Source organism: Triplophysa rosa, linkage group LG12 (assembly GCF_024868665.1).
Source record: "Triplophysa rosa linkage group LG12, Trosa_1v2, whole genome shotgun sequence".
Classification (NCBI taxonomy): domain Eukaryota; kingdom Metazoa; phylum Chordata; class Actinopteri; order Cypriniformes; family Nemacheilidae; genus Triplophysa; species Triplophysa rosa.
The window spans coordinates 5,582,654-5,595,447 of record NC_079901.1 but is presented as its reverse complement, the minus strand read 5'-3'; the positions used below and the strand labels follow the sequence as shown (position 1 = coordinate 5,595,447).

General features: G+C 36.4%; 1 protein-coding gene and 1 long non-coding RNA gene across 3 annotated transcripts in view; both read right to left on the bottom strand.

Moving 5' to 3' along the window:
- Positions 1 to 3,456, bottom strand: part of veph1 (ventricular zone expressed PH domain-containing 1) — a 114,672-nt gene extending 111,216 nt beyond the window's left edge. Inside the window, exon 1 of the mRNA XM_057348251.1 lies at positions 3,352 to 3,456. The gene's annotated coding sequence lies outside the window, so the exon portion shown is untranslated. The remainder of the gene's footprint in view (positions 1 to 3,351) is intronic.
- Positions 3,457 to 6,722: 3,266 nt separating this feature from the next.
- On the bottom strand, positions 6,723 to 11,483 carry LOC130562925 (uncharacterized). Of its 2 annotated transcripts, XR_008964021.1 has the most exons (5): positions 10,094 to 11,483; positions 9,929 to 9,968; positions 9,773 to 9,810; positions 8,747 to 8,856; positions 6,723 to 7,459 (listed from the first exon to the last, which is right to left on the bottom strand). It is a non-coding gene; the product is annotated as an uncharacterized LOC130562925 (long non-coding RNA). The 2 variants fall into 2 exon arrangements; XR_008964020.1 differs by having other exon boundaries at positions 9,929 to 11,483.
- Positions 11,484 to 12,794: the final 1,311 nt, after the last annotated feature.

The window sequence follows — 12,794 nt, the reverse complement described above, 5'->3', positions numbered from 1 at the left end:
TATCCTGCAGTGAACGCGCCAAGATTATTGAAGCAATCTTCGGTGAAATGACGCGCGCACAGTAAAACCCTGGGGTTATACTCCTTTGGTGTTATTTGAAAAATGAATTGTAACCATTGTTTCCCCAGAAGTTCTTCCTTTGGTAGTTTAAATAAGACGGACTTGGTTTCACAACGTAGAAAACAGGTTCTAGACAGCACATGCATCACGAACGAGCGACAGTGTTTTCGGGGAGGAGAGCAAAACGTAGGCGGGGACTATGTCTAGTGACGTACATAGGCGGTGGTTAGTGACTCGGACTAGTTCACGTCTCGTTTGCGTGATTCAGAGTCGACTCCCATTTTTACAAGCCAATAACTTTGTTATTTATTCACCTTCGGACTTACAACTTGGCAGACAGCTTACTTTCAAACACGGCAACATAACAGACTGCATGAAATGTCATTTTCATGATCTCATGCTACTTACTCTTTAATGTTTCTGTTGTCAGACATAAAATAGTAATTACAGACAAATGTTTATGTCAGTAACAATGACAGACACGTTTTCCAAAACAGACAAGGCATTTATAAGTAATGAATGGGAAACACGCATCCCTTCGCAAAAACGCGTTCAGGGCAGGGGTAGTACGTACGGCCGCTCACAATCACGTTCTGATGAAAGTAAATGATTGGATGCTACAAACTCGACAAACCTGGAAATTACAAATTGCCCTTATTGTTATCCATCAAAATGACAGACGGCCTTCAGATTTTTCCGTCACTGGTGAAAAAAATCTGTCACTGACAGAGAATTTTCGGTTAACTCGACCTCTGTTAGGTCTTTATTCAAATTCAGTATTGTCACAGTATGCAATTTTACACGCAGCGTAAGTCTTGTGGGTTGACTATTACTACTAAACAGACACCTAGCAACCACCCAAACCAACCTAGCAACCACCCAAACCAGCCTAGCAACGGCATGGCAACGTGCTAAAAACATGCAAAAAGCCTTAGCAATCACGGAAACACCTAGGCAACCACCCCATATGCAATAAGCATCTGAATGTAGCAAATCTTTACTTTAGGAGACATTGACAGAATTTAACATTGAGTCTTTTGTGTTCCTCCTTCACTGCTATAATGGGCACCTGTTGATCAAAGCGTCCTCCTGAAGACAACCAGACTGAAGAACATCTTCATGAGCACAGATATAAAGATAGACAGCATACCTGTTCTCTCTCTCCACAGCTGGCACACACAGGGTCGGTTCACAAAACACGGATTGTGTATGCCGTCCCAGACAGGGTGGGAGTGGGTTTCCCTCCAGACTCACGGTCAAAGAGAGGCTTTGTGTGACTGAGAAGAGGGTGGGACCAAATTGCCCATTCACACATTCCTTTAGCATCACAATCAAAACAATGAGAGCAGCCAGATAAATGTCCTTGAAATGATAGCCCTCAAGGTCAGATACCACAGGCTGCAAATATTTAGAGCAGAATTCTAACCTTGACCGGCCAAAGCACTTTTTATGTTCAGGTTGATCAGGATTTGAAGTGTTTCATGAGTGTTTCCATGTTAAAAGTATTAAAACTAGGCTTCATTTATTTTTTTATCATAATTTAATTCATTTCTTATTTTTTTAATTAGATTGAATTATGACACTCTTTCACTACAACTTCATTTTTATTGTAAAGTGGGTCACCCATCCAGGCATAAGAGAATTGTGTTATTATCTCATTATGCATGCTGCAGAATGGCATGCGCTGAATGAGAACCAGCAAGAAAGTAAACCATTTACTAAATATGTGAAAAAGAGTCAAAAATTTGCATGAATCGCTGGCAGCTGTTTGCAGTTATATGTTGCATTATTTATGGTGTATAGTACTGCAGCTGCTGGGTCAGATTCATACACGCTCACACGCTGCAGCTGTAATGCAGATACACACATACATGCACTTGTCTTTGCAGTGGCATCTGTCATTCCTCTGAACACATTCATGCGACGCTCACCATGCGCTACATAGAAAATGTTCAGCTTTCGAACGGGAATGTACTGTATAGCATTCATTCCATTCCTTTAAGAATACACTTCACCCAAAAATGAAAATTCTGTCATCTTTCCTCACCCGCATGTCATTCCAAACCTGCATGGCTTTCTTTCTTCAGCAGAACACAAAAGAAGATATTTTGAAGAATGGCCCCCATTCACTTGCACTGGTTTTGTGACTGTCCATACAATACAAGTAAATGGGGGCCAGTGGTGTTCGGTGACCAACATTCTTCAAAACATCTTCTTCTGTGCTCTGCGAAAGAAAGTCATAAATGTTTGAAATTACAAGAAGGTGAGTAAATGATGACAGAATTTTCATTTTTGGGTGAACTATCACTTTCAGATTAAACTGAAAGTGATAGTTCGTAAACTCAATTTTTTTTAGAAAAGTATTTTTTAGCATTATAATCAATTACATTTTCCCTAACCAGACATTTAATCTACTGTAGGTACAAATATGAAATGTTTTATTATTCATTTTATGCTTTATATATTCAAATAAGCTCCGATCACTACATCAGAGAGACCGGTGGTGTGTACATGTATGGTCTACCAATGTCAATGCGTGATTTCTTACCATATAACAGCCATACACTATAATAATAATGAAAACAAAAATAAATAAAGCAGCGGCATACAGGTTTTCAACAGTTCTATCGATAAAACCACGATCATACAAGTTCCTCGAGCGCGCTGTCAGGTCTCTGTTGCCTCGGTTACGCTCGGTTGAATGCGCGCGGAAACCTCGCAACGTGCACTAGGCTACTACATTCTTATGTCCTCATGAATGATGTTACACATCACAGCTAATCTAAACATTAACACGGTGTATTTCAGCGTTCAACGCCATGTTATCCTCATTAGTTAGACTTTATATTGCAAAACAATTTGAATTTAACAGTATTGATTTTGCATATAAGATTACTTGTGTAGCGCGCATTTAAAGTCATAATAAAGTCTTTACAGTGAGCATAATGAGTCAGTGAATCTAAAGCATTTAACTGAAGGCAGACCCACAAACAACACATGGCACAAACGCTTATCCAAAGACTGGAGAAGGAATGTCGTGTTAACAGTCGCAGAGAAATAAACAGCACTTGCATTTCTAAGTATGCATGGTTGCCTCGTTGAGCATGCTTGATTTACATTCAACACTAACAAATGACATTTAACCAAATGTAAGCTTTGCTGCAAGAACATACGGGCTTGTTCTCGCGCACCCCCGGCCAACTTCTGCTGGGGCAAGCTGATACGACCCAAACACATTCAGCATCATGTGAGCAAAAAAAGCATGCTCTCAAAACCCTCAAGGTCACTCACCGTTTTCCGATCACAAAATCCTTGTGTCTAGAGCTGGACCGACACCAGGAAAACGATGAACGGGGGGTTTGAATAGTCCAAAGCGAGATGCTTGCTCTTTCTACCAACTTCTCTCACAGGACGATCATTTATTTACGGTCACTTGTAAGCTGGAGGAGGCGATTTCGCCATCGTGTGGTCTGTACTGGTATTACATTCAGCAACAGGTGAATGCCTGTATTTCTAATACAAATGCGTATAATATGCATTATGTTTCATTCGTCTGAATAGAGCGAGTATTTTATAAAGCAACGAAATGTAATCTCAAGTCAGTGAATGCATTCCCTAATGTGCTGTTTGTTGATTTGCTGATACTAATGCAGTACAGTGATGCAGTGATCCTCACAAGTAGCCAGACAGCGCCACCTGCTGACCATAGCACAGATCACACACAACAGTCGAGCATGTAAAAGTTCTGCGGACACGCAGCGCAGCAAACAATACAGCTAAAAAAATTAGAATGTCGTGAAAAAGGTCAATATTTTTGTCACTCATTTCAGAAAGTGAAACCCATATATTAAATAGATTCATTACACATCGAGTGAAATATTTCAAGCCTTTATTTCTTGAAATTTTGCTGATTATGGCTTACAGATAACGAAAACGCAAAATTCAGTGTCTCAGGAAATTTGATCTTATTACATAAGATCAATTTAAAAAATGGAAATTTTAAACAGAAATGTCAGGCTTCTGAAAAGTATGTTCGTTTCTATGCACTCAATATTTGGTTGGGCCTCCTTTTGCATGAATTACTGCATCAATGCGGCGTGGCATGGAGGCAATCAGCCTGTGGCACTGCTCAGGTGTAATGGAAGCCCAGGTTGCTTTGATAGCGGCCTTCAGGTCATCTGCATTGTTGGGTCTGGTGTCTCTCATCTTCCTCTTGACAACTATGGGGCTCAGGTCAGGCGGGTTTGCTGGCCATTGAACCAGCTTTTGGTACCGTTGGCAGTGTGAAAGACTGAAATCAGCATCTCCATAAAGCTTGTCAGCAGACGGAAGCATGAAGTGCTCTAAAATTTCCTGGTAGATGGTTGCGTTGACTGTGGACTTCAGAAAACACAGCAAGTCACACCAGCTGTCATTGGCCATTGAAATCTTGCTCGCAATGAATCTTTCAGAATGCTCTTGATATAGAGGCATACTCTATGCATTCTTAAGTGTGGTGGTGCTCATAGGTTGTCGCTCTTGGACGGGTGAAGGCGGCTGGGGGGGATCAGAGCATACTCACTACAAAAAACTAGACTACACCACTGAATAATGCGTGAACATTCCCGACTTTAAATAATTAACCATTTACATGCTTAAGACACTTGTGTTGTAAGAATGTATTGTGAGACTTTGGATATAAAAACGGAGACTGGTAAGTTACTGTTTAATCACTAATATTATGTGATAACTCCCTATTAATTTAATAGAACGTTTGGGCATACCAACATGGCGGCGCGGTAGCTTCAGTGTAATGACGTCATGAGCAAGCTGGAGGCGCAGTCATAGCTGGCGGCGCAGCCTGGGGCGGAGTCGGCGTAGGGGAAAGCGTTCTTTTTCCCTTCTTTGGAATTGCATATGGAAGGCCGAGAGGGCCAAAACGTGTGAAACTATGGAAGGCCATATGAAACTATGGAAGGCCGTTTTATCAAAAATGTCTTTAGACGTAACGTGTACAGACGATATAACGCGTGGACGCGTTTTTGCGCCTAAATACATAATTTCGTCTACAGACGTATTGGTTTTAGCCAATGGAAAGTCACAAAACGGAAAGATTTGCATAAAATTGATTAAACATATAGTCGTGACGTCATCATTAGCGTAACCACGTGTCTTTCATGAATTATACATATAAACGTGATGTTCCCTCATGCGTGGCATTGCATACGGTCCTAGTTCCGAATACGTCAGCGTATACGTGCTTTTACGACAGGGGAGAAGGGGGAATTTAAAAATACAAGCGGTATAGACAGAACATCGAAAGCATGGCTTTGCAAAATTTTCTTAACAACTGCCAACGCGTTTTTCAAGAATATGTGCATTTGTAAAATTATATGTATTATGCGGTCAACCCAATGGGCAACATGGGCTGCAGCCGAGAGTCCCGAACACTAGGGATCCCGAGAGAGTTCTCATTTGCATTTTAACATTACACATAACACATTTTTGTGCAGTATTATGCATATCCGAATCACAACGAACAGTACATGCAGATTTAAATCATGTTAAAAACACAAAAAATTTCAGAAAACCAGTAAACGAGGAAGCTGCGTTTTTTATATTTTGTATGAAGCATAATACATTTCTCAACCAATTTCAATGGGTTACAGTATTGTAGACCCACATTAAAATATGTAAAGGAAAAACTGCTACTATTGGAGGTTTTTAACTTGTTCAATTAAAGTCTATATAGTGCTTTTTTTTGTAATGTTCCAAGTGTTTCAATGCCGCTTTACAGGAAAAAAACACAGGAGAAAAATCAGTGTAACTTAAGAAAGAGCACACTGATGCGCGGGCTTCTGCAATCTTGAACATAATTACTAGGCTATAGGGATTGGCAGATTTTTTCATATTATTTTCGAAGATTTAAACTCATGAAACTATTCCAATAGTCGTTTATGTAAATGTAGTTTATGAGGACACACAATTTGAATTATTATGGTTTTATCGCGCTCACTTTTGCTTGTCCTGGGCAGCAACGTAGCCATGCATGCATTTCTGGATTTAGTGTAAATAAGATAATGGACTTGGAACGTTATTAAAATGAAAAATTACAAAAAAAGGTTTTGTTTTACTATGAGACCTCAAGCATGATTTCTAACAACCGTAGCATATAAATCCATTGATGTCGTTTTCTATGTTATTTCTATCTCCATGTCTGTTTGGTTTTGATCTGTAGCCTATTATATAAATAAAAACTAAAGCAGAAAAGCGCGTTGTGTTGAACAAATCAATAGAAAACTCTTTAGACTTTAACACCACCAGAACAAGAAGCAAAACCTGTAGCGCAGAAAATGTTCTTTATTTATGATGCGCTCTGGAAAAAAGAACAGAAAATAATAATTATTCATGAATATTGAATAGGCTACCTATTGTTCGGATTTTAATGCTGAACTGTTTCTGATTTGTAAGATTAATCATTATATCATTATAATTGAGGATTAATTTTAGGCCATTTAGGGGATGCATTATGTATTTCTCGTTATTTTAATTTGAGAAACGGGAAATTTGACACCCGTTGTTTTGCACAGTTACACGATATTGCAACAGCGTGTGTTATTTATACACATTTCATTCATGAGAATGGGCTTGTTTTACAGCACTGTAAAAAAAAACATGTGTAATATACGGTAAAATACCGGCAGCTGTGGTTGCCAGAAGTTCACCGTAAAATATAAGGTTACAATGTGGAACACTTTACAGAATGCTTTTTTGCAACCGTAAATTTTACAGTAGCGAATTGCTGCTTGTTTACGGTACACTACTGTTAAATAAAACAGATGTAATGTAAACCTGTTTACAGTGATTTACTTTAAAAATAGCAGTTGCAAGTGTAAATTTCTTTAATAGTAATTATAGTCTATCTCCGTAATAAACACAATTCAACCGTATGAAATATTATAGTATTTTATTGTAAACTTCAATTTTACAGAAAATTACTGGCAGCTGTGGTTGCCAGAATTTCATCGCAAAAAATACGGTATAACACAAAAGGCATTACAAGTGGTTGCCATAGATTTTACAACAGTCAGTCAGGTTATTGTAAATTACTAAATGAGGTAATAAATGCAGTCAATCAACACACAAATTATCATTAACAGATCATTAACAGTATGCAAAAAAAAACCCGTTTTTGCATACTGACACTGTGTTAAAACAGTTTGAGCTGATTCAATAACTTGCAGTGTACTCACAATGTTGAGCTTGGAAATAAAATGTGTCCATATATAAAAGTAAACCAGGGCCACTTGCTCTGTTTGAACAATAATAATAAGTCCACACCTGACTGAAGACATGGCACTAAATCAGTTCGAGAAACTGGAAATGTAGTACTTCATGGACTGCCATTTTCTTCATCTTTCTGCAGAAAAGAGACACAAAGACAAGTTAGTCCATGAGCATTACAGTATACAGTAAGCTCACAGTATTTTTTTACTACACATAAGCAAGCAACACTCTGGAATTTCACAGGCCACTTTGATAATTAATAGATCAGGGCCTTTGTCACCTATGCCACAGGCCGGTCCCACCATACACAATAGCATTTACACTAGTGTAGAGATCTACTTCAACATACTTATGCTGCAAGTCCACAGGGGTAAAACAAATAATAATGACAACTAATCATTTTCTAGCTTTTGCCCTGACACTCAAGTCATCTTTAAGACTTATACAGGTGGCCTGTGTACCTGAGAAAGATGGATTAAGAGGTTCGAATTAGGGTGTGCGATATCATGATTTCTGAACGTGGATGTTTAAAATGTCTCCACAATCTGCTTAATACCATCATGCAGTGCTTTCTGCAAGTTGTAGTTTTGGCGCTTCTGTCTTAACACATTGTACAAAGCGACATACATTCACATCACATGTTAATACAATGTTAGAGTTCATGTCACAATCATGTGACACTGGCATTCATTGTAAACCAGTAAAGTTAATTATTTGTGCATGTTCTGAAGCTTTGGCGGTTAAACTTTATCATTCATGTGCTGGGAATAATTCACCCCAAAATGAAAATTCTGTCATCATTTAGTCACTCTCATGTTGTTACAAACCTATTTTAATTTCTTGTGTTGAACACAAAAGATGATATGTTCAAGAATGTGGGTAACCTAACAGCTGGTCCCCATTTATTTCCATGGTATAGTATTCCTATTATGGAAGTCACTGTGGACCAGCAACTGTTCTTCAAAATATCTTTCATGTTCAACAGAAGAAAGACCTCAAGTTAGGTTAAAAACAATGTGAGGGTGAGTAAATGACAATTTGACAATTTAATTTTTTGATTAATTATCCCTTAAATGTAAATAAATAATACAGTAGCTTTAATAAGAATAAATGTTTAATTTATACAGTACGTCTATAAGTATAGTATATGTAATGTTTTATTTTTACATTTGTTAATTAAATTTCTTACTTGATTGCCACTATTAAATACACCTACTGTAGCTGAAAAAAATAAAGCCCTGTTTATTTCATTTGTGTATTTGTATTGTGTATCTTGTTTTAATGTTCTTATTTTTAATAGCAAAGATGAAGTAAAACCTGTAAAAAAATAGATATTTTATATTTTTTACCCCTAGTTTGAATTGAGAGTTGTGTTTTAATCTATGTACTGTTTGATAGACTGAACTATACTACTACTTACCATTAATTATCCTTGAGGTGTCTGAATTACTGGGTCCAGACTTGACTGAAGAGAGGTGGGACAGAGTCTCTTGCAGACAGGTTACAATGATCAGGTGTTGACATGATCCTCTTTGCAGGAAACAAAGAAACAGAAAAGAATGATAGCAGTAATAGTAACTAAAATTATATGACTACTTAGCACATTACACATTAGCTACAGTAAGTACTTCACTTAGCAATATTGAGCAGATTGTGTTATTTCTAACTTAATAAATTAATCATTATGTAAACAATGTACATAATGTTTTTACAAATTCTACCTCAGAACTTTTTTGTTACATTTACATTGAGTCATTTAGCAGACGCTTTTATCCAAAGTGACTTACAGATGGGGTAAACAATGGAAGCAATTGGGACAGCATAAGGACAACAAAAAGCATAAGTGCAATCAAACAAGACTGGTCTCATAGAGCCTACCACAGTATACAGAGCTAAGTTAGAAGGTTTTTTTTTCTTTTTAAAGAGTAGAAAAGAAATAGAAGTCAGAACTGATCGGTAAGGTGTTGACGGAAGAGATGCATTTTCAGACGATTCTTAAAGATGGCTACAGAATCTGCAGATCTTGTAGCAGCGGGCAGTTACAGTGAACTGTTTTTACATACAAAGTTCACTAAGATGACAGAATGTGGTGAATAAGCATTGGTTTTGGTAATATATTCCAGTAATATTAATCTGTAAAAGTCCAAGACAACTTTACTAATATGATGTTAAAAGTTCAGATGTTGATCATATGGTTTTATGTTAGCATAAAAATTAAGCATAAGCATAAGGACAAAATTGGGACATCCACTGTTATACAAGGAAAGATTGTAAACACATTGTGGTTGTAATGAATTACTCTGAAAATTGTAGTTCTGCAATTTTGTTATATCAATGAAAAAAAAGAGTTAGAATAGTTGAACAATCAAGTGGTAGCATGAATGATCTGATAATTATTGATGCAGGGCAGTTTCAGTTCAAAAGCATATAAATTAATTGTACTTACTAAAGCTCAGAAACTTGCCAATCCCGTGAATTTTCCAGCTGTGCCAAGTTAAGGAAAGGGATAATTTATTAGTATTTTCAATACAATAACATTTTTGGTTAAAAGTTAAGGAATTAATGTATTAATTAACGTATCTAATCCAAATAATAGACTCACAAGAAAAAGAGATTGATGAGGTCCCTGTCGCATACAGCCTCTTGTAACATAAGAAAAGGAGATAAAAGAAAATACATTTGTTCCTGAATAAGACCAAATTCAACAAAAAGTTCAACAAAGCATATATGGCAAAAATATGTCTTTAAAAGTAATTAAAAATCTCACCACTCTTTGATGTCACATGAAGTCGATGAAGTTTAAAATGAAGTACATACCCCCTCAATGATTTGACCGACTTGCCACAGAAATTGCAACTAAACATAGCCAAAACTGGTTAAATAACAACAACGAAAGGAAAATAAATAACTTTAACTTTTTAGTTTGTAACAGTATTGTTTGGCTTACCTCGAAAAGAAATGTTGAACTCCCAGAAATCAAAAGGATGGACGAGGATGGTATTCCAAAAGCAGCTGCTTGGCGCGCTAAAATGGCGCTGATTGAAATATAAAACGACATCGACCGTTAACGTTATTAATGAATTGTCGTGCTCTCTTAAGCATTTTTAAAAGTAAGCCAAGAAATGGATTAAAAGAAGATTAAAAGACGTCAAAAGTACACTTCGCATTAGCAGTGTATGAGTTTTTAAGCACATTTTTCATTAGCGAGTTACCACGTAACCTTAATTTAAGTGATTTGAAAACGCAAGCTTAAATGCAAGTTGACAAGGCATCAGAATTACACTTTGCGTTAGCAGTGCACGATAATCTGTTACTTTAGCTTTGCAATTTGCAAATTACCCCGTGAAAAAGTAGCCAAAGGAGTACTCACCACTTGCCGCATGCAGGTCGCGCTGCGCAATTCACAGGCCTAATCTTAGAAGCGGGGAGACGATCTTCTTCCTCTTGTGTGTTTCTTCGTTTGTTCACGCTTTTTATTATTATTTCAAATGCCATTTCGCAAGCACCACTAATAAAAACACAGTTTCATAATTGTTTTAAAATGGTCAAGTTTTTTTCTTGTTTGAACATTTTTGCTTTGTTCATCCTATTCATAGTCTAGTTGTGGTAATTATGAAATAAGGTGGAAAATATCTTTTTAGAATAGCTATGATAAAATTATTTCTTGACTTTCTTCAAGACATTCGTTTTGTTTTCATTGCAATTAGCATTAACTATCAGATTAGATAAATAAAAGAACAATACACAAAAGTACAGTAAATTACAGAGTATTTAAAGTTTTAACTAAAATTGACAAAAAGATAAACATATGTTTAACATCTTGTTACTGTAGGATTTAAGGTATGTGTTTGTTGGATTTTAAACAGTTTTATATTGTATATTCTACAGTACACATTAAGAAAATGTGTAATTTGCACAGAATAATACCATTGTTTTTAAGGTAATTCCTTGTTTGTAAAGGCCCAGTATTTTCCCATTAATTTCACCAAAAATTAAAAATTTTACTGTAAGAATCTGTGTTTTTTACATATTAAGAGAGTAAAAATAAAATGTATGTACTGTTTCTTAAATTATGGTAATTTAATGTATGCAATACGGTGATATACTATTTAGCTTTAAAAAATATTTTACTGTTGCTGTTTTAGAGTTTTTTACTGTAGTTTTCACAGACTTTTTTTACAGTGAGTGGTTGATTAAGCATTTAATTTACAAGTTAATTTAATATAATGGGCACACAAGGAAACTAAGAATGCATTATCCCAGGTCTGCAAAAGCCAAACGCGGGACTGGTTATGACCCAGACATCCCTCCCTGCAAACTAATTTCAGGGATGTAGTAGCCCCTAACCCCACCCGTGATGGCTGCATCCAGTGGCGGATCAAGCGCACGGTCGTCTCTTTATTTATTATAAATGCCATGAACATGAATGCACATCAGAAGTTGTTTAAATTTCACGGCTTGCTGAAATATAGTCCGTATGTCAATCAGTTAAAAAACTCTAGAGAGCAGCATTAGCTAAAAATGTTTTATTGTATTAGGCTACATACAGTATATTTTAAACAATTTAATTCCAGAAACCACCTAAACAGGTTTATTTCTAGAGCCACCAAAATACTTTTAAATGGAATATGGGGAAAATACACATTCATTCTTTCTATAAAGGGTAGCCCTAAAACTTGATTTTTCATTATATGAATGAAACGTAAGATTAATTCCATTACCAAAATAGGCCTACACAAGATATCGAAACTTATTGCAAGTAATGAACTCACTAATAACCCATTTAACCTGTGGTTAACTTAACCTTCTTAACTTATCCTGAAACATACAGCATTCAAGTACATTAAAACATAATACGCACAAAATTAAGAGAGACTTGATAGAGAGAGATAGAGAGAGAGAGAGAGGGGGGGGACAAAAATTATTTGACAAAAAATAAATCGACAATGAACAAATTGTGTTGTGTGGTGTTCTGATTAGTTTTACAGTGTGAATGATTTGGGCCGCATTTCCTGAAACCTTCTTAATGCTCCGTCGTTCTTAAGTTATACCTTAAGTTGTACCTATCGTTAATATGTGTTTCCCGAAACCTTCTGTTAAGTATACCTTCTGTAAGTTATACGTTCGGAAGGTTGGTCTGGAGCACTCTTACCCAGCAAACACAGAACGTTCCCCTAACGTTAGTTTTTGGTTCCCTTTTGGTTATTTTTTGGCAACCAAAAAATAATGTTCTAAGAACGTTCTTTTCAGGTTTTATTTTTTTGCAACCAGAAAATAACGTTCCCAGAACGTTGCAGGCTGGTTTGTTTTAAATAACCAGAAAATAACCAGAAAATAACGTTCCCTGATGGTTATTTTCTGGTTATTTTTTTGCAACCAGAAAATAACCAGAAAATAACTTCTCTGATGGTTATTTTCTGGTTATTTTTTTGCAACCAGAAAATAACCAGAAAATAACGTTCTCTGAT